Source organism: Taudactylus pleione, unplaced genomic scaffold, assembly GCF_031769625.1.
Source record: "Taudactylus pleione unplaced genomic scaffold, aTauple2 ptg000206l, whole genome shotgun sequence".
Taxonomy (NCBI): Eukaryota; Metazoa; Chordata; class Amphibia; order Anura; family Myobatrachidae; genus Taudactylus; species Taudactylus pleione.
The window spans coordinates 500,894-524,240 of NW_028284608.1; positions in this window are offsets into that span (position 1 = coordinate 500,894).

The following is a 23,347-nucleotide window of genomic DNA, read 5'->3' on the forward strand; positions in this document are numbered from 1 at the left end:
GGGATGCCTCTGTCTGTATTCTGACCGCTGGCATCCTGACTGCCAGGTTCCCGTACCCACATACATACAGCACCTGCCAATTATTGTATTTTACTTTGAAGGTTACAAACTGTTTCCGTAGTGCAGGGAAAATACAAATTACAGAGGAACTGACATAACAATAGTACAATGACTGTAAGTTAACATAACTGTAGTACAGTACAGAGTACAACACGATAATCTAGGTATGACACAGATAAAAGTGAAAGTAGGCATACACTAGTACTCAAGGGGAAGGCTGAAAACTAGCATTTGCACAATACTGGCGCTGCATCTCTGTAAAAAAAATTGCAACCGCGCATGTACTCAGTGATCGGTGAGTACAAAGGGACAAGAGACAAGCAGCACTGGAAGCAAGGATAGTGCTGGGGAAGAAACATAGGAAATAGGGCCCTGTCCATGAGAGCTTAGATTCTAAGAAGTGGGGTGAACAGCAGGAGGGTGAGTTGAGTAGATGCATAGGATAGGGGAGGAGGCATTAGTAGAGACTTAGGAGGAGGAATGGTAGACTTTGATGAAGAGGTGTGTGTGCTTTTAGTGTGATAATTGCGCTTATTAACACTTAGGAAAAATAGGCGAGGAAAGGGACAGGTTAGCATAGGGCAAGGGACAAATCTATAATCATACTGTACTTACTGTACTTGCCAGGGCCGTAGCTAGGGTAGTGCGGCCAGTGCCATAGCACAGGGCACCACAGGTCAGGGGGCGCTGTTTGGGCCTGTCAAATTTCTGTTTATTATCATTCTTGCTTGCAGCTTCCTCGAATTTCATCCCCAGCATCTCATGGCCTCTCCTATCTCTTCCCTGGCCCTTCCCCATGAGGCCATGGCCCTTTTTTGGGTGCATTATGTCCCTTTGAAAAATGAGGGGGGCACCAATGCTCTTTCTGGCACAGGGCACCAAAAAGTCTAGTTACAGCTCTGGTACTTGCCCTCCCTCCCAGAGTTTTGTTTTTGCAGCCTAAGATGGCCTGTTTCTCTTCCATTAAGAACTTTTTTGACCAGATGTTGTGGGTTCCCAGCATCCAAATGCAAATGCCACACTAGGAATCAACCCCAGACCTTTTGCCAGCTTAACTGATTGAGAAATAACAAGGGAACAGCCACACCTGTCGTGAAACAGCTTATCAGTCAATTGTCCAATTACTTCCTGTCCTTTCGGCACTTTAGAATATTATTAATACATAACTGTAACTTGTGTACGTTTTGGTAAACAGCAAAAAAAAATAAAATTGTGTCAGTGTTCATGTATACATGGACCTAACTGTAATAGGTTTGTCATTGGCGAGTCAGGGATTTTTAGCATGTTTAATTTTCCTGATTTCCCAGACGGATTGCAACCCTCGATGTCCACGGATCTGCGTTTTTGATTAGTGGATCAGATTGGCATCAGGGAATCGCAGTGCTGATGTATGGCCCGCATAAGTGTTTGGAGACTGAAGATGTGTGTTATGCTGGAACCTTCCGAAGGTGACATCACTGACACTGAGTTCATACCAACTATAATTGGATGTCAACATGATGTCATTAGATGTCAACGTGATGTTTACATCACTCTAGATATACTTATATATACTTGAAGGGGTATTGAATTTGGAGCGAAAAGTCCGTGCTGGACTTTTCGCTCCACATCGCTGATTTACCTGGGATAAAGTATCAGGTGCGCGCCCGCTTTATCCCCATATTCAATTAAAAAGCTACGAAAACGGGAGCCGGCGAAATAGGATCGGCGAAAAAGAACGGGATTTACCTGGAATAAATTGTAGGACCCCCCTAAAGCTGTCAAAACATGAGGGATCATTATGGGTACCCCCATTTTATCCTGCAAATAAAAGTCAGGGTTTTAAATAGCCACGGTAGGTGTTTTTTTCCGACATTGAAGAAGTGATGCAGAAGAGCACTTAGGTTATTTTTTTCGGTCTTTTAAGTGGTCCCATCAAATTTGGGGTAAATGAAAATGGGTACTAGCATATTTTTATGTCCCTAAAGTAATTTTTTTAAAAATCTGCAAAAATGCACCTGCCGCTAATATCTTATTCTAGAAAACACCTGCCCCATACTTGCAGAATAGCCCTGAACCTATTTCCCTATTTTTAAACACTTTTTTCCATTTTTTTTTTTTTTACCCCAATTTTTAAATAATTTTTTTGGGTTGTCCCTAATTTTTTTTTTTACTTTTTTTGACACAGTTTATTTTTAAATGACATTCCCAGGGTTGCAGGCTATTTTTTTTTATGCCTGCACCCCTATACCCCAATTCTGCACTTTTATTCGCCACCTATTCAGTGGTGAAAAGTTATCCCTGTTTTTTTTCAAAGACTTTTCGAGCCTGCGAATTGTCTTTGAAATTGAATATGGGGATAATTGAAATCGACAAAAATGACGTCATCGGCGATAAATTTTCGCTCCAAATTGAATAACCCTATTAGAGAGAGAGATTAATTTAGTTTGTTTTCTTATTTTTTACGGTGATTTGCCTTAATTTTAAGCTGGACCTGACAAAACCCTATCCACTTTATTTAAAAAATACCCTTTACTTACAATGATAAACAAGGCAGTGATATATTTTTGTAATAAAAATTAGGCATGAGAATTAAAATTTATGAGGGGTAAAATTGCCAGAACTGTGGAGAAGAGCAAGAACCATACAAAATCATAGCACATGCAGTAAAATCATATATTTTACTGTGTAATTGCGCAAAAAGGTGATAACAGAAATAAATGTTTGGCCGGTCATGCATTCACTTTAATAAAGATAAATTTCTTTAATTCAATATTCTCATTTCATTTGATATATATATATATATATGTGAGAAACTGATCTAGCCATGCTTATTGGAAAATAAGTAGTGGTTATTTTCTGTCTGAATATATAGAAGAAACAGCAGTGTTAAAAAATGATATCAGGCGAAACAGTCTGTATCTCTTATCGACTGTTCTGTAGAACTGTGCTGTTCAACACTATATTAGCTGTTTTTTCAGGAGTAATGATATGGAATGTGTACCTAGCATTCTAATTAAAACTTATGGTCATTCATCTATCTAATTGCTACAATGCCCTCCAGGAAAATTCCATCCCAGCCGTACCATTCCTCTTTCGACTGAGCAAGTTACTTTGAAAGCATGTGGAAGCGGGCCAAGGTCTGAAGTGAATAATATACTGACAATGATATCTCACCAGAAACATCATTATTGGATGAAAAACTGAAGAGGTCAGATAAAGGAGTGCTGTTTGTTACAGGGTCTGAATGCTAATTTTTCTATCTCATTGTACTGTTCATTCATTTCAGCTCACACTCTGCTAACATTTCAAATGCACAGCGTAGTACTGTATGTAATATAAATTAGGAAACTGATGAAACCTCCTCATTATGACATTTTGCATTTAAATTAAATGTGGATAATGCTGGATCGTGTTTGTGGTTAGCTTTGTTTAGAGGAGAAAGAAATCTAGGATTTTTGACAGGGAGATTCCATTTCTCCAAATATTCTATATCTACAATCAGGCCCGGCCTAATTATGGGAGGCATGGTCACGCCCCCTCAGGGGGAAAAAATATATTTTTGCAATGCGCTGGGTGCCCCCTGAGCCTAGTGCATATCCAGTGGGAGGCACAATCAGTGTGATCATTCCCCTCACAAACATAGGAGACTTTCCTCCAGGAAGCCTAGGCCCGGATAATTAGTACCTCCCCACCCCCTCTCGGCGACCCTGTCTACAGTACATCCATATATAGATCTATATCTATATAAAGCAATAATATTTCCCTGAATTTAAATGAAATACAGTTTGGAGTGCAATTAGTTGAGTGCAGAGCATTTATGAGTTTACTCTTTAATATATAGATGTGTCAATGCTCATATTTGCTGCCGCTGCGGCTTGCTGTGGCATATATGGCGCGATCTGTATGCCTGGGAATGGGCACGTGCATTTTGTTTAGGGGTGTACACCGGCCACTTTTTCGTGTTTCGTGTTTTGTGTTTTGGTTTTGGATCTGGATCTTTCTTCGTGTTTTGGATCTGGATTGGTTTTGCCAAAACCACCATTCCGTGTTTTGGGTTTTGTGTTTTGGATCTGTATTTTTTTTAAAAAAAAGCATAATAAAAACAGCTAAAATCACAGAATTTGTGGGTGTTTCTGCTCCTATGCTATTATTAACCTCAATAACCTTAATTTCCACTAATTTCCAGTCTATTCTGAACATCTCACACCTCACAATAGTGTTTTTATGTCCAAAATGTTGCACCGAGGTAGCTGGTTGACTATGGCCCATCTAGGAGTGACACTGCAGTGGCAGACAGGATGGCAGTTTGAAAAACTAGGCCCCAAACAGTACATAATGCAAAGAAAAAAAAGAGGTGCAAGATGGAATTGTCCTTGGGCCCTCCCACCCACCCTTATGTTGTATAAACAGGACATACACACTTTAACAAACCAATCATTTCAGCGCTAGGGTCTGCCACACGACTGTGGCTGAAATGATTGGTTCATTTGGGCCCCCACAAAACAAGCTGGCAATTAATCTGTCCCTGCACAAACTGGCTCTACGGAGGCAAGATGTCGTCTTCATCCTCCTCATCCTCCTCAGTATTAATTCGTCCCCGCTGGAATCCACCACAGGTCCCTCTGTACGTTCTGGAGGCTGATCTCCCTGGAAGAGTTGATAACCTCCTACGCCTTTCGCTGACAAGGTTCCCAGCTGCACTAAATACTCTTTCGGAGTACACACTGGAGGGTGGGCAACTCAGGTAAAATAGAGCCAGTTTGTACAGGGGCCTCCAAATTGCCTCTTTTTCCTGCCAGTACAGGTACGGACTGTCTGACATCCCTATGTCGAAGCCGGATGATTGGCTGAGGCAGAATCTGTTTACAATCAGAATCTGCAAGACGCCATTTTGCGACTGATCTCCCAGCGCCATTTTAAATTACAACTCACGAGCTAAGTACAGATGGCAATGTTTTTGGTTATCCTTTTAGAAGCCATGATAAGCCCATTCTGAGGACAACCTTGCATAGACAAATACCAAAACAAACACAGTATCAGTTAGTAACTAGAAAAACAGCTTCCTGAGAAAAGTAATTAAAAAAACAATACACCAGGAACTGTGGGTGTTTTTGCATGTAAATTAAGAAACCTCACATGTCGGCAGGTATAGCTATGGCAATTGAAATATTAGCCAGACAATGATCTGCACAATTGAATTTGTAAATAGGCAGAAGAAAACCTTTAGTTTCACTGTCAGACAGGTTGGCACCAGCACACAGCTGGGGGTCTCCACCCTGTTTGGGTGTGAAACTCATTACTAATAACACATTGCTTTGCAGTTTAAAAATGTTAGTAAGGGATGATGTATATATATACATATATATATATATATATATATATATATATATTTATTAAATCCATCATAAATAGACTCACATGCATAAACACCGCACTTTACACATAGTTGCGCTGTTTCACTCTACAAATAAATGCACCACGCATATTTGCAACTTTATGCAATATTCCCTTACACTTACACATACACAAATTACATGAAAGGTTCCCTAATATTAAAGTGTAATATTCAAAGGTTTACTCAGTGATTATTAATGTTGTGAAATAAAGATTATTTGATGTCTAAGGTTTAGCACATGATAAGCCAACCATGTTTGGTAGCGTACTGATCTACTCTGTCTCAACAGCTTTCCGGTGTCATCGGTGAGAAGATCGCAACATGCATTCACAACTTATGGACTGTAGAGAGTTAAACACCAATATGTACTTTGTAATGTTAGCAGTTGCATGCAGGGGGAATAAGGAGACAATAGGCTGTCGGAGGCTGACCTGTGTCCATTTGAATCATCCTGTTAAATATCCTGTAAGAGATGCACCCGCACTGGGAACCAGTGAAACCATGCCAAACTTTTCTATTGTATTGCTTATCCCTGTAAGGGTATAAATGTGCTTACAGACTCCAATCTGGAGTCTTCATGCTGATGCTGTTGATGGAGGTTTCTTATGGATGCCGGTAACTGGTCCCAGTGCGCGTGCGTATGTATAACTGTACCTTGGGTCTGTATAATTTCTTTGCGATAAATTGTCTTTAGATCACAGCGTGTAACCTACTGTTTTTATATTGAATAATATACTTTATGCTTTGGAAACACATTTTCAAGGTCTGAAGGCTTTTATTTTAATGTATGACTACGTACGCAAATAGCATCAATTTTAAAAGGTATAGGCAGGACTTAGACGTTATAGGAAGGATTGTACCAGAGGTTCAATACTGTTATAACACCTACTTGGATGCTCTCACCAATGTAATCCTCCACCATTCTGTCACTGGTGACAGTATCATATGCAGTGACAGTAGACATGTCAGACATTGTTGGCACGTCCTTCAGTCCGGACCAGATGTCCAAACCAGCCCTTGACTTATGACACAGGCGCACGCTTGGCGCTGCTACTGTGTTGATGCACGTGCGGCTAGAGTGCACACAAGTCACATACACAGAAAAAAACATTGTTTTTTATTTTTTGGAGCACTTTGGGGTTACACCACCCTTTAATAGACTTATGGGACACTTGCGCACGTTTGGCGCTGCTCCTTTGTTGATGCACGTGCAGCTACAGTGCACATAATTCACAAAGACAGAAAAAAAAGAAGAGTTTTTTATTTTTTGTGAAGTGCACTTTGGGGGTTACACCACCCTTTAACAGACAAACGCACGCTTGGTGCTGCTGCTTTGAGGATGCACGTACAGTGCACACAATTCACAAACACAGAAGAAAATGTTTTATTTTTGTTGGAGTGCACTTTGGGGGTTACACCACCCTTTAACAGACAGACGCACGCTTGGCGCTGCTGCTTTGAGGATGCACGTACAGTGCACACAATTCACACACAGAAAAAAATGTTTTGTTTTTGTTGGAGTGCACTTTGGGGGTTACACCACCCTTTAACAGACAGATGCACGCTTGGCACTGCTGCTTTGAGGATGCAGGTGTGGCTACCGCGCATACATTTCACACAAAAACAGAAAAAAAGAAGATTTTTTTATTTTTGTTGGAGCGCACTTTGGGGGTTACACCAACCTTTAACAGACAGACGCACGCTTGGCGCTGCTGCTTTGAGGATGCCCGTACAGTGCACACAATTCACAAACACAGAAGAAATTGTTTTATTTTTGTTGGAGTTCACTTTGGGGGTTACATCACCCTTTAACAGACAGACGCAGGCTTGGCGCTGCTGCTTTGAGGATGCACGTACAGTGCACACAATTCACAAACACAGAAAAAAAAAATATTTTTTGGAGTGCACTTTGGGGGTTACAGCACCCTTTAATGGACGAGCCAACCGGCCCTTTACTTATGACACAGGCGCATGCTTGGCGCTGCTCCTTTGTTGATGGATGTGCAGCTACAGCGCACACAATTCACAAACACAGTAAATAATTTTTTATTTTTGTTGGAGTGCATTTTGGGGGCGTACACCACCATTTAAGAAATGGGCCAGCTGGCCCTTTACTTATGGGACACAGGTGCAAGCGTGGCGGTGCTCCTTTGTTGATGCACGTGCAGCCACAGTGCACACAATTCACAAATACAGAAAATAATTTTTTATTTTGTTTGGAGTGCACTTTGGGGGTTACACCACCCTTTAACAGACAAGCCATCCGGCACTTTACTTATGACACAGGCGCAATCTTGGCATTACTTTGTTGATGCACGTGCGGCTACTGCGCACACAATTCACAAGCACAAAAAAAATTTTTTTCATTTTTTTGGAGTGCACTTTGGGGGAGCACCCCTGATGCACAGATCACCCCCTGGACAACACTACAGCACCCCTCTAGGACTACAGCTTTTATGGGACACTGCACAACACAGTCCAGCCAGCCCCTATAGACTTTGGAGTGGACACAGCCCCTATGGACAACTGACTGCACAACATAGCCCAGCCAGCCCCTATGACAGCAGCACAACACAGCCCAGCCAGCCCCTATGGACAACAGCAGCACAACACAGCCCAGTCAGCTCCAATGGACTGAGTGGTCACAGCCCTTATGGACAACAGCAGCACAACACAGCCCAGCCAGCCCTAGCTCCCACCCTCCCTCTTCACTGTCCACAGCCGGAGTGAGAAATGGTGCTGACACGGGGACCTTTTATAGAATCCAAAACCGGCGAGATCCGGAAGGCAGGATGATGACTTTTTGCCTCGATTTCAGATCTGGGTCAGGCAGGAAAAGTCGAGCCTGACTCAGATACGACTCGGATCAGGGGGGCTAAGGGGGGGGTTCGGATTTCAGAAATCCAAACCCGCTCATCCCTGGTATATATATATATATATATATATATATAAATATGTGTACTTTTAATTCATACACACTCTGCCCTCCCTTAATTATACTCCAAACTGTAGTGTCACGGCCAGGGTATTTCAGCATGGCGCTAGGCGAGTGTTACCTGTGAGGTCATTGTGGCGCGGGCTGTCTGGTGGCGGAGCTGGTGTCTGGCGGGGGGCTTTGGCTGCACGCATTGTTGTGCGGGCCTGTTGTCACTCTGCGCTGAAAAGGCCTGGCGGCGTCTCCATTCCGTTTGGCATGGGCACTGCCATCTTGCCTTCTGGCCATGTGATGCGCTGGCCAATCCTGGTGAGTCACATGTTCCCTCCAGCCAGTAACAACACGGCATGGGGTATTTAGGAAGGGTCAGTGCCTTCCTTCTTTGCCAGTGCAACGTGTATCTCAGCCTAGCTGAGAGGGAGTTCTCTGTGCTTTCCTGTTCCTGTGAATCCGCTGTCTGCCAGTCTGCCTGTCAGCTCCTAGTTCCCACTGGACTACCCCGCTACCTCCATCACCCTTGCCCATACCTGAGTGCCTGAGCCTGCTGACATCCTGCACTTCAGTTCACTATCTGCAAACCTGGCTTGTTTATTTTCAGTTTCACTACCTGCACACCTGGACTGCTCTAATTGTTTCTACCTTGACATTAACCCTTTTGCTCCCACCACAGAACTCTTGTGCACATTTATATTTTCCTTGACTTTTATTTACTGCCACATTATATGTCCACTCGAGCACTTATTAAAAATCCTAGTTTTTATTTACAATCTGCTTCTGTGATCGCTCCTGATACCACCCCGGGTCCACAAATAACCCAGAACGTAACAGTTTGCACTGGCCACATGGAGCCGGCCACGGATCAGGAGTCAGGAGTGGATTTGTTCAGGTGCATTTCTGGTCGATTAGAAAATCTGGAAAACATGCAGCATCAGATGGCTAAATTTCTGCAAGAGATGTCCAAGCGACAGGATAGTTTGCAAACTTCCTTTTCTACCCCTGAAGTACCAGCAACTACATCCGCATCAGCGTCTGGGAATACAGGAGGCATATCATCTCCCCGCTTACGTCTTCCTTTACCAAATAAATTTGACGGCAATCCTAAACTCTGCCGAGGATTCCTAAATCAGTGTGACATACATTTTACCCTGCAGCCTGACAACTTTCCAACTGCAAGAACTAAAGTGGCTTATATAGTCTCTCTGTTATCCGGCCAGGCCTTGGAATGGGCTTCCCCACTCTGGGAGCGCTCAGATCCACTGCTGGATAATTACGCAGGCTTTGTGTCATCCTTCAGGAGGATTTTTGATGAACCTGGGCGTACTGTATCAGCATCATCAAACATCATGACACTGAGGCAAGGGGTCCGTCCTGTCAGTCAATATGCCGTGCAATTTCAAATTTTAGCATCAGAGCTCAAATGGAATGAGGAAGCCCTCACCTCGGCCTTCTGGCATGGGTTGTCAGACCGACTAAAGGATGATCTAGTCACTTGAGAGCTTCCTACTAATCTGAACGACATGATTTCATTGTGTATCAAAGTTGACCTACGCTTCAGAAAACGTCAGGTTGAAAAAAACAGAACTGACTGGCAAAGGTCATTTACCCCCTCCATTTCTACCCGTCCCATTCCTTCTCCCACTGAAGAGGAGCCTATGCAGGTGAATCATACACACCTCTCCAAAGAAGAACGTCAGAGAAGAATGAAAAAGAACCTCTGTCTGTACTGCGGAGAGTCTGGTCACCTGCTGATCTCCTGTCCCCGTAAACCGGGAAATGCCAAATCCTAACTGACCCTGGAGACATCAAGTTAGGAGTTATGAACCCGTCTCCAAAAATTAAAGATTTCACGATTACCCTAGCCTTGGATCTTAAACCCAAACCTGTCTTTGCTACTGCTCTAATCGACTCAGGAGCAGCCGGAAATTTCATAACGTCTAGTTTCATTGATAAATTTCAGATACCTTGTTTGACTCTCAACCATGCTATCTCTCTGACCTCGATAGACGGACGCCCTCTGACTAACGGGATAGTCACCAAAGAGACTCAACCTGTATTGGTCCGAATTGGGGCACTTCATTCTGAGTCCTTAAAATTCCTGGTGATATCAGAGGCCTCTCAAGAAATTGTTCTTGGTCTACCCTGGTTACGTAAACATAATCCCAGGATTGATTGGAGTTCTATGCAGATTCTGTCATGGGGTATGGACTGTCAGAAATCCTGTCTTCCAAAAATTCGACCTGTGAGAAAGACAGTTTCATTAGTTTCTTCTGCCATTCCCAAGGAATATCAGATGTTTGCCGATGTTTTTTCTGAACAACAAGCAAATATCTTACCCCCTCATAGGGAATGGGACTGTCCAATTGAATTGATACCTGATAAGATGCCACCTCGTGGTCGTACCTATCCGCTGTCCTTGCCTGAGACTCAAGCCATGACCGAGTACATCCGGGACAACCTGGCAAAGGGGTTCATCCGCCCCTCTACTTCACCTGCCGGAGCTGGGTTTTTCTTCATTGGCAAGAAGGACGGTGGTCTAAGACCATGTGTCGATTATCGAGGCCTTAATGACATTACTGTAAAAAATCGATACCCTCTTCCCCTGATTACTGAGTTGTTTGATAGGGTCAAGGGTTCTGTCATTTTTTCTAAATTAGATCTAAGAGGGGCTTACAACCTCATTCGTATCCGAGCTGGCGATGAATGGAAGACCGCTTTTAATACCAGAGATGGACATTTCGAGTATTTAGTAATGCCTTTTGGATTAAGTAACGCCCCTGCTGTCTTTCAAAGTTTCGTTAATGAGATTTTCCGGGATCTGTTATATGTTTCGGTTGTTGTCTATCTGGATGACATACTGATTTTTTCACCGTCTGTGGCTAAACATCAAGAACATGTTAAGGAGGTCCTGACCCGTTTGAGTGAAAACCACCTTTACTGCAAACTGGAGAAGTGCGTCTTTGGAGTGCCCAGTGTACCTTTTCTCGGCTATGTAATATCTGGCTCCAGTTTAGAAATGGACCCCAAGAAGGTACAAGCAATTCTGGATTGGACCCGACTTCATACACTGAAGGCCATCCAGAGATTGTTGGGCTTCGCCAATTATTATAGACGCTTCATTAAGGGATTTTCTACACTGCTGGCTCCCATTACAGCCTTGACCCGCAAAGGTACTAATCCTGCCCAATGGTCACCTGAGGCAGAGTCTGCCTTTCATCTTCTAAAACAGGCCTTCATCTCAGCACCAGTCCTTCGACAACCAGATCTGGACAGGCCTTTTTTGTTGGAAGTAGATGCATCATCTGAAGCTGTGGGAGCAGTCTTGTCTCAACGTTATGAGGACAACCGAGTCCATCCGTGTAGGTTCTTTTCTAGAAAATTCTCTCCTGCCGAAAGGAACTACGCCATAGGTGAGCAAGAACTACTAGCTGTAAAGTTGGCGTTGAAAGAATGGAGATATTTGCTAGAAGGCGCCAAGTTTCCATTTACGGTATTTACGGACCATAGAAATCTCCTATTTCTCAAAAACCTCCAATGTGTGAGTCCTCGTTTGGCCCGCTGGGCAATATTCTTTGCCAGGTTTCAGTTCACCCTGACCTTTCGGTCTGGAGCACTTAATCAGAAGGCTGATGCCCTATCAAGATCTCTCCTCTGTGATGATCAATCTGAAAATCAAAGCAATACCCCTGTCTTGGAATCAAGAGTTTTCACCGCATTACAACTTCAGCTTCCTACGGGAAAATCATTTGTGGCCCCGGAATTAAGGAAGCAGCTTCTCACTTGGGCACATTCCTCTCGCTTCGCAGGGCACTCAGGCACTCGGAAGACCTTGGAGTTCCTGAAAAGACACTATTGGTGGCCTTCTATGAAGGCAGACATAATGGAGTTTATCTCTTCCTGCTCCTCCTGTGCCCAGCATAAATCATCACGACAAGCTCCAGCTGGGGAATTGTTTCCATTACCTACTCCATCACGTCCATGGACGCATCTCTCCATGGATTTTGTCACAGATCTGCCAGTCTCTCAAAGATTCAACACTATCTGGGTTGTAATAGACCGATTTTCTAAGATGGTCCACTATATACCGTTGAAGAAGTTACCTTCTGCCCCTGACCTTGCACAGTTGTTTGTCCAACACATATTTCGTCTACACGGCCTTCCTGCTGAAATTGTCTCTGACCGTGGTGTGCAGTTTACTGCAAAATTCTGGAGGGCTTTGTGTTCTGTTCTTCAAGTGAAGTTAAACTTTTCCACGGCCTACCATCCACAAAGCAACGGCTCCACCGAGAGAGTTAATCAAGATCTAGAGACTTTCTTAAGAATTTTTATGTCATCTTCCCAGGACAATTGGGCTGCCTTGCTGCCGTGGGCTGAGTTTGCACATAATGCTTCCTGCCACACATCAACTAACCAAACGCCATTTCAGGTTGTATATGGCCTTCATCCTCGTGTTCCCGAATTCCGAAGCCTGCCTGTTTTCGATGTTCCAGCTGTGGAGGACACGGTGCGGAATTTTGCTGCCATCTGGACTCAAGTACGGTCTGATTTGTTGAAGGCATCCTCTCGCTATAAGACCCAGGCCGATAAGAAGCGTAGAATAGTTCCACGCATGCAAGTTGGAAGCCAGGTCTGGTTATCCACCTGGAATCTTCGTCTGAGGGTTCCTTCTATGAAATTTGCACCACGCTTCTTCGGTCCCTTCTCCATAACCTAAGTCATTAATCCAGTGGCCTATCGTCTACAGTTACCCCCATACCTAAAAATCCCTAATTCCTTCCATGTTTCCTTATTGAAGTCCCTGGTCCTGAATAAATTCCATAGTGCTCTACCTGCTTCTCCTCGAGTCCAGACGGAGAGAGGAGTTGAGTTTGAGGTCGCCCAGATCTTGGACTCTCGTCTTCGCAGAGGTCATCTACAGTATTTGCTGGACTGGAAAGGTTACGGTCCAGAGGAACGTTGCTGGACCGATGCTCGTGATGTCCACGCTCCCACGCTCATCAGGAGATTCCATTCTGCCCATCCGGAGAAGCCAGGTGAGTGTCCTGAGGCCACCCCAAAAGGGGGGGTACTGTCACGGCCAGGGTATTTCAGCATGGCGCTAGGCGAGTGTTACCTGTGAGGTCATTGTGGCGCGGGCAGCCTGGTGGCGGAGCTGGTGTCTGGCGGGGGGCTTTGGCAGCACGCGTTGTTGTGCGGGCCTGTTGTCACTCTGCGCTGGTAAGGTCTCCATTCCGTTTGGCATGGGCGCTGCCATCTTGCCTTCTGGCCATGTGATGCGGCTGGCCAATCCTGGTGAGTCACATGTTCCCTCCGGCCAGTAACAGCACGGCATGGGGTATTTAGGAAGGGTCAGTGCCTTCCTTCTTTGCCAGTGCAACGTGTATCTCAGCCTAGCTAAGAGGGAGTTCTCTGTGCTTTCCTGTTCCTGTGAATCCGCTGTCTGCCAGTCTGCCTGTCAGCTCCTAGTTCCCACTGGACTACCCTGCTACCTCCATCACCCTTGCCCATACCTGAGTGCCTGAGCCTGCTGACATCCTGCACTTCAGTTCACTATCTGCAAACCTGGCTTGTTTATTTTCAGTTTTACTACCTGCACACCTGGACTGCTCTAATTGTTTCTACCTGGACATTAACCCTTTTGCTCCCACCACAGAACTCTTGTGCACATTTATATTTTCCTGGACTTTTATTTACTGCCACATTATATGTCCACTCGAGCACTTATTAAAAATCCTAGTTTTTATTTACAATCTGCTTCTGTGATCGCTCCTGATACCACCCCGGGTCCACAAATAACCCAGAATGTAACATGTAGTTCATTTAAATTCAGGGAATGTTTTCTCCAGCTGCTTATTATTTGCAGATGGGACTCTGGGGGTCATTCAGACCCGTTCACGAGCAAAGGACGCTCGCAAATGGGTCGATGTTCCCCCACTGCGCATGCGCACGACGGAGGGAGCTCCGTCGTGCACATACGCGATACCCGGACAGCAACAGCCAAGCTGTCGCTCCGGGTCTCACACCAAAGGGGGCGTGCTGTTGATGTTGATTGACAGCACGCCCCCTTTGGTGGACGTGCCGGGGGCGTGCCTGCCAGATGGAGGCGTTCCCATGGGAACGCCTACCGTCTGGAGCCGGCCCCACTGACATCACTAGTGATGTCAGTGGGAGTGATTTTGGCTCTGATAGAGCCAAAATCACTCCTGGGCTTGCGGCAGCAAAACCCTACCGCAGGGTCTCCGTCGCAAGCCCGATGGTCGCGATGGTCAAGACCATCACGACCATCATCATGGACGCTCGCATATGCTGTGGGTGGTCACCCACAGCTATGCGAGCGTCCAAGAGGACGCTCCATTTTCAGGGAGGAGGGCCCTGATTCAGAGCGAGCCCTGATTCAGAGCGAGCGCTCTGGTCAGAGCGTTCAGCTCTGAATCAGGCCCTCTATACATACATAAGGTATCTACCTCATCAGCATTGAAAGGTGACTCCTGTCTGACAACAGATGCAGACTTTACCTAATATACCCAGCTGATATAGGCACTATGCTCTCATCACTCATTCACTGCCTCAGGTACACGGGGGACAGTAGATACCCTGGACCTCATTCAGAGTCGGTCGAAGTGGCCGCACGGTCGTCCACCACCGATGTTCGCTATACTGCGCATGCGTAAAGTTCGCAATGTGCGTGCGCAAACTAGCCGCTACTATCAGAAATTTCTCTCTCCTTGAACACAGCCAGTTCGGTAGTTTGAGTGACAGAATGAGGCGTTTGTGGGTGATAACAGGGGAAGGTGCTTGAAAATGGGGGAGTGGAGTTCCAAACGCAGACGTGCCTAATTATGCGAACGGCATTTTGTGGGAGTGCATACGGTTTATGGGAGTGCATAATTAACAAAGTAGCATCATGGCACATGTGATATGGGAGGTTTTTACACTGACATGATCGTAGAGCTTAAGAGAGGGTATGGTCAACCTACGACCAGTTTCGATGGTTGCCGATGGTCTCGATTAATCCTTATATGCCCGGAGATGACGTGCAATGCGTACGAGAAGGGGGCTTATTTTTTTGTCTTCCGACCGCTTCCTCCCCTTGGTCGGCCAGCTGCCGATCCGAACTTAGGGACGCAACTTGCGAGGGAATCATTTGCATATACGGCCCCTTTTCCCATACGACCGTGCGGCCGCTTCGACCGACTCTGAATGAGGTCCCCAGTACCTGTAGTGCAGATTTTTTTTCCACACTTTTACTTACCTGTACATATATATTGAACAAAGAGCTTAATGCTGTGCCTGCAAAACTATTTGAATGATTGTCATACTATGCACAGTTTGCAAAGCTATTTAAGCATCTTAATTAAAGGCTGTGGTATCTACATTTTGACATATTCATACGTGTACAATTATATAATTAAGTTACTTACTTTGTCATTGTTCATATAGAGCATGTTTAATGCTCTAATTTTATTGTTATATTTTTTATTAAGCAACTCATTTTTCCATTTTGCTTATAGCTTCATGTACTGTATGTGATATGACCAGCACTGTACTTTAGATGTCATATTTATGAATCTGGTCACAGACTTTTGGAACTACATACTTAATAATAAGTGGCTTGTATTTTATCTTTATAGGAATAAAGATTGAGGGGTCTATTTACTAAGCAGTGTTAGGAGACAGAGTGAATAGTGATAAGGTGCCAGCCAATCAGCTCCCAACTGTCATTTTTCAAACACAGCCTGTGAGATGGCAGTTGGGAGCTGATTGGCTGGCACCTTATCACTTTTCACTCTGTCTCCTAACACTGCTTAGTAAATATACCCCTCAGGGGTATATTTACTAATGTTCGATTTTGATTGTAGTGTGATTTGACATTCGATTTTCATTCGATTTGCATTTGGAGATTTACTAAAGGCAAAATCAAATGTCAAATCGAACATAAAACCATTTCCAAAATTTGATTTGATTCGCTTTGAGGTGAGCTAAATTGTACATTAAATCACATGTAAAATCAAACTTTGATAAATATTCCCCTAAGGGCCTTCTTTATCAATGAGCTTACATTGTTAAACTATCACTGGCCCTTTTTTTTATTACAGTAGACATGCCCTGATCTCTAGAGGGAGCTTCAGTAAACTGTAAGGAGGTGAAGAGGGGAGGGAGATTGAGGTGCACTACTCACCGCCATAGGCACAGGCCGCACCCCATGTGCAGACCACACCCCTGCAACACTGGTCACACACCACATCACTAGTCACACTCCCACGGCGCTGATCACACCCCTTGCCGAGGCACACCGTATGCCCTTCATAACCTTCAGCTCCATGCCCATGTGGACATTAATCTTTCACTGGACATAATGATGTCGCAGTGCTGCGAGTGAATAGGAGCAGCAGAGTGGTGCAGACCACCCGAAAACAGCAAAGAGGAGAGAATTAAAATAAAAGAAGAGAAGAATAATAATATAAGGGAGGAGGGTAAATAGAACTAAATTCATAAAAAAAAAATTCTTGCTGGTGATGTTGAATGTTTGACACCCAAAATGAAAAATATTGCATACCCCTAACCCTATCTTTATATGAGCCACTTTAAAGTTCCATAAATATACTATATTCTACATAGCTAAAGATTGGGAAGTATTGCAGCCCAAAAAGAGATATCTTAAAATAGGACAGGACACTGACAACAATAAATCCGTATATTTTAAATAATACAGTATAGACAAAATCAGGGGCATATCTATAATGGGTGCAGGGTGTGCAGGGCACATGGGCCCCTGGGTCCAGCGGGGCCCCGCACCGCACACCCTGCACCCATAGTATTACTTACCTTTCCGGAGTCCCAAGTCGGAGCGGGGGTCCGGTGCTGTAAAAATGACTGGAAAATGGCCGCAGCGGGCATTTTCCCATCGTTTACGTTTGCGCATGCGCAGTACAGTGAAAATGGCCACCGTACCCATTTTCCCATTGACCTGCGCATACTCTATAGACTTTTGGGTGCACTCTAGGGCCCAGAGTCTATAACTCCGGCGCTGGCCATGCACAGCTCAGTGCACTGCCGGCCGCCGGACACAGAGGAGGGGGCCCGTGTAGGAGACTGCACATGGGCCCCCTCCTCTCTAGAAGCGCCCCTGCACTAAATGTATGAATAAATGTCTCAATATTTGGCAAAACAAAGCTGTATTCATTTATATTAATGTGTATAAATCATACATAACATGTCTTTTTTTTTTTTTTTTTTAATAAAACTCTTTTATGTTGGATAGAATAATAGGAAAAATGGTGAATAGTGCTTTTACCTTCATCCCAGTAAAGTAAATGACCCTTATCTATGTAAACTTTAATACTATATTATTACAAAGTTGTCTTTCATATTTAGCAGATTGCATTTCACCACAGAGTTTCATTTTTAATATAAAATAACCGTCATGCTCTGTCACTTAGTTCAGATACTTGTCACCATGGGTTATCACATTAATCCTCTTCCCCATATCCCGCTCCCCTCCTCCTTCCTGTTTCCCATCGGTCTTGTCATTCGCGGTGTGTTATCTCCATCTTTATATTTCTACAGTTTACATTTTTCCAAATCTTAATAAAAAAAGAATTATTATATAAAAAAATAGCAAATTTTAATATATAAATAAAAAAAGTTTTCTATTTTATATAGTTTTACCTTACAATAGGCAAACACACATTCCCCACCAGCAGCTACAACTCTTAATCTACCTCCTTGTGTATCACTTGTTCCCCACACTTAAGCCGCATACACACTAGACGATTTTAAGGAACGATAAGGACGATACCGATATAATTCAACCATATATCGATTGTGCAGTGTGTATGCAGAGAATGGCCAACGATGCTTGTTCCCATCGTGTCGTTAGCAATGTCTTTTGTCATCTGCACATGCAGGCCAATCTGACGATATCGCCAAGAATTGCCTGCTCAGAGATGTGGCAGGATGACTTCACTGAAAGATATCTTCAAAGATATATATCAGTGTGTACACACAATATCGTTTATCCTGCACTACAGAAAGTTCAAGGGAAATCTTTCACCAATATCGTTCATACAGCACATTGGGCCTGATTCAGACCCACTCGCGAGCGGCTGTCCGCTCGCAAGTGGGTCGATGGTGTGCACTGCGCATGCGCACGACGGAGGGAGCTCCGTCGTGCTCATGCGCGAGACGCGACGAGTGAAGGACTTTCCTTTGCTCGTTGTGTCTGATCAAAGGGTGCGTGCTGTCGATGTTGATTGACAGCACGCCACCTTTGGTGGGCGTGCCGGGAGCGTGCCTGCCAGACGGAGGCGTTCCCAAGGGAACGCCTACAGTCAGAAGTCGGCCCCACTGACATCACTAGTGATGTCAGTGGGAGTGATTTTGGCTCTGATAGAGAAACTCAACCGCAGGCTTCTGCTCGCACTGGCGCATCAGCCTAGTTCTGATGCCCTGTGTCTCTGTCCCAGCCGGCTCCACTGAGCATGCGCGTGATCTCGCAAGTGTCACAAGATCCCCGCGTGCACCCTGGAGCCAGCAGCCGCCGCAGCAGGGACAGCGCTGTCCCTGCTATGGAGATAGGGCAGCGCCAGGCTGTAGCCGTCAATAATGACAGCTACAGCGGGCCGAACGGTCAGGCGATCTGACCGTTCGTACATGGCCCAGGCTATCGGCGCTGCTATCTTGTAGATAGCAGCGTCGATAATGACAGGGGCGCATAGCGCCTCTGTCATTTACCACCCTGACCCCCGATCATACATGGGGAGAAGCGGTATCAGCGCACATAACATGTGCTTATACCGCTTCTGGGCTTCGTACATCTCCCCCATTGTGTGAAGTTTGTTTGTTTCATTATCCCCTCATTGCGCAGTTATGTAATATAACAGTTCTTTATAAAGATAAAAAAATAATACTAATAATCTCGGAGATGCTGGGCACACCCCATTAGTGATGTAAACAGGGTCGTGTCATCAGACCTCGCCCCCTTTACGATTAGGCCACGCCGCATTTTCGGGCACATGCGCCATCATCTCACGCAGGTCCCGACTCCCTCCCAGCAAATGTTGGGATTTATGGTATTAGCATAATACGCAAGTGTGGCTGCGGCAAACATTGCAGCTGCGGAAGAGTCTCCATGTGACTCTGAATATGGCCCTAAGCATGAAGGCATTTGTGCCCTAAACATACATGTATAATGCATTCTGCCTAAATGGTGTAGTTACAGTATGTGTTTATTTTGAATGACACAAATCTTGTATCTTAATAAGTGCAAGTGAAAAAATCAGTATGTCAGTAATGTGTTAAATCGTCAGCATAAAGAGACGTTGAAAGCGTTTTGTGATTTGGCAGCATATTCAAGACATGATCACCAGACAATATCGCGCTGCTCTACGGCAAACATAAGTTTTCCATAAATGGGATAGGGGACTAAATGTGCCCTATCTAAACCATACGGGCAAAAAAAATATATAGTTGGGGTAGTGTCTGATGAAGAGATGCATTGGAGCACTTTTATGCTAATGCGCATGCGCCAAAGCCACAATGTGAATGTGCAGCTATTGGTTAGCGACGGCGGTCGCAGAGAGGATTTACTCGCAGAGTGAGTAGTCAGCATTTGGGAGAGGTAACGGGGTGGCTAGAAAAATGCAGGTGTGTCAGGACCATTTTCTGGCCATGCCCTAGTGAGCCCCTGCAAATTTGTACGCAGCTGGCGAGGCCCCGGCGTCTTAGGTGAGACGCTCAGTCTGAGACACCATAGGCTTCCTCAGAGGTTCGATGGGCGACCGATGTTACCAACCATTTTTTTCTTGTAACTAAGCGTCAGATGTGAGACGTTGGAGGTGGGCGTGTCTGTGCACAAGACGACGGCTGAGTCATTAGCATATTTTTGCAAGTCCACTACATTCAGGATCGCCACAGCAACGGGCATTGCCTGCATCACTGAATATCCCCATAATGACATCTGCTCATGGGGAGACATCCACATTTGAAAGACGAAGTCATCTCTTTCACAAATCCTGTAAATAATACCACAGACACAATGGAAAAAAACCTTTAATTAGAATAATTACTCACTAAATTGCTCTTTCCCCACATTATAACACACTTTCTAGCCACCCATTGATTTGATGCAAATGGAAACAGACGGGCAGAGCAATGCTAAATAACTTTGTTATAGGCATGTATATAATATAAACATTTTGTAATAGTAAAATGAAAACACAATAGCAATGGATGGAAATCAGTGAAACAGAGTGGTAGGCAAGTGACAGATAGGATGACAGTTTAATAAAATATTCAAGTGGTCAAAGCCTAGGATGTCTTAATAAGTCACGAAGATACAGTAGTACTGGATGTAAGTTGGAATATTCCTCATTTTGCTCATCATCCTCATTAGTGTCTGCTGCTTTACCACTCAGACAGACAGTGTTTAAACTCACTTCACCTTTTACTATTTAAAGTGATTGGGTAGGCTATATAACACTGAAATAATTCCACAGTGCTGGGGAAATCCCTACCTCGAAGTTAGCTCTTCATAACTTGTTACTGCTCCTTTATGTAAAGTAGCTGAAGCATAGAGAGGGTTGATATTTACCGTGTTACTTATACAAAGATGTGCGCAGACCAGAGGCGTCACTAGGGTTGGTGTCACCTGGTGCTGTAATGCACGGTGACACCCCCCCTCCCCTCCACCAAATAGAAAAAAAAATCGAGACCTTACCAGTCCAGCAATCACACTGTGATTATGCCACGCCCAGTGTTCTCGGTAGCAGTGCTTAAGGTGGCCTTAGAGACGTGGTGGAACGACCCCCCCCTTCCTCAGTGATTTATCAATGAAAGGACAGCGTGCGCCTAAGGCGCGTGGCACAAAAAAGGGGCGTGATCTCGAAAGAAAATGGCTTGTTCATACAATACTATCCCCAATTCAAATTACACCGCACAGTAGCACAATTTTATTTACATTACACCGCACATAGTGCCCTTGATTCACATTGCACCATAAAGTAGTGTCCCTTATTTATGTTACATAAGGTCCACATTAGTGACCCTTATACACAATGCCCATAGTAGTAGTGCCCCTTATACAATGCCCCCAGTAGTAGTGCCCCTTATGCAATACCCCCAGTAGTAGTGCCCATTATGCAGTTCCCCCTTAAGTAGTGCCCCTGTATGCAATGCCCTCTGTAGCTGTGCCCAATATGCAATGCCCCCTGTATTATAGCCATTTATGCAATGCCTCCTGTATTAAAGTCCATTATGCAATGCCTCCTGTATTAGAGCCCCTTACACTGTGCCCCCAGTAGTGCCCCTTACACAGTGCCCCTTACACAGAGGCCCCAGTAGCGCCCCTTATGCAGTGCCCCTTATACACTACCCCACTAGCTCACCTTATAAAGTGCCCCAGTAGTGCCCCTTATACAGTACCCCCAGTAGTGCTCTTATGCAGTACCCCCAGTAGCGCCCTTATACAATACCCCCAGGAGCTCCCCTTATGCAGTGTCCCCAGACAGTAATGCCCCTTATGCTGTGCCCCTTTTGCACTACCCACAGTAGTGCCAATATGCAGTGGTCCCAGTAATGATGCTTATGCTGTGCCCCCACCCCTGTGCAGTACTACTTACCTTCCTTTACGAAGTCCAGGCTGGCTTGCACTTGGGGTGTCTGGGCGGTGGGGGGCGCGCACCTCCTTCTTCTCCTTCCCAGAAAGGAAAGGTATATTTCCCCTTCAGCCGGCTTGCCGCGTGCGTGAGGACGTCACCATGGCCGGCGTCCAGAGCCACACACAGGCACAGAGATATGCTCTGTGCTCTGCTTGTGTGGCTCTGAACGTCGGCCGCAGTGAGAGAATTAACTGACCCTCAGCAGCGGCTGCAGGGCCAGTCCATTTGGGGTCGGCGGGGGGGTGTGGTGGTGCCGGGGAAGGGGGTTTACGGGCAGCAGACGTGTCTGTGGATGGGGTGCGGCCCGCATGTGTGTGTGCTGCTCTTTTTGGTGTCACCCTCTTGATGGGTGACACTCAGTGCGGGCTGCACCCCCCGCACCCCCCTAGTGACGCCACTGGCACAGACCCTTGTGTTATGGTTCTAAATTATTGTCGTATTTTGGTTTTGGCAAAACCATCCTCAAGTGTTTTGGGTTCGGTTTTGCTTTTGGATCTGGGTTTTTTGATAAAGACAGGTAAAATCATGTAACTTGGACCTATAGTACAACATTATTAACGAAGACAACAGTAACATTAAATTCCAGTCAATGTTGACCACCTCACAGCTCACAATATTGTTTTGACATATATTTGGTCAAAGACTGTAGTGAGCTGACTGGCTAAACTAAGTGACAGAGCAGTGGCACAAAAGCACGGCAGTTTAAAAGGGATGCAGTCAGGAAGCCGACGGTCGAAATGCCGACCGCCAGCTTCCCAACTGTCTAATCCCGGCAGGGGTCTAATGTCAGGCACCCCGACACCTCTCATTTTACCTACACCAGGAGCCCGATGACCGGGATACCGAATGAAGGTGAGCTGGGCGGCAGGCACGGACAGTGGCGGGGGGGAGGGTCAGGTTAGGGGCTCCTGGGAGGGACTTAGGGTTAGGTACCCCCCTGGCAGGGTTAGAGTTAGGCTAGGGGAAGGGGGGGTTAAGGTTGGGCATTTACAAGGGGGGTTAGGGTTAGACACTTGGGGGGGAGGTTAGGGTTAGGCCACCCTAAGAGAGGGTTAGGGGTGGGGGTTAGGTTAGTTATAGTTAAAAAAAACTTACCTATCATGATCTTCACTGCCGGTCTTCCAGCATCGTCATCTGAACATGCGTCCGGCGGTGTTTCATACCGATCCCATTTAAAAGAATATAGCATATCTATGATAAACAATTGTAAGAGCAGCGCACTTCAAGTTCACTCCTAACAAACACACACAAGAGTCTGTGGATGATTGCAGGTGCAAGCTATATCTGACAAACAATGACAAAGATGCCTGCAGTCTTTTA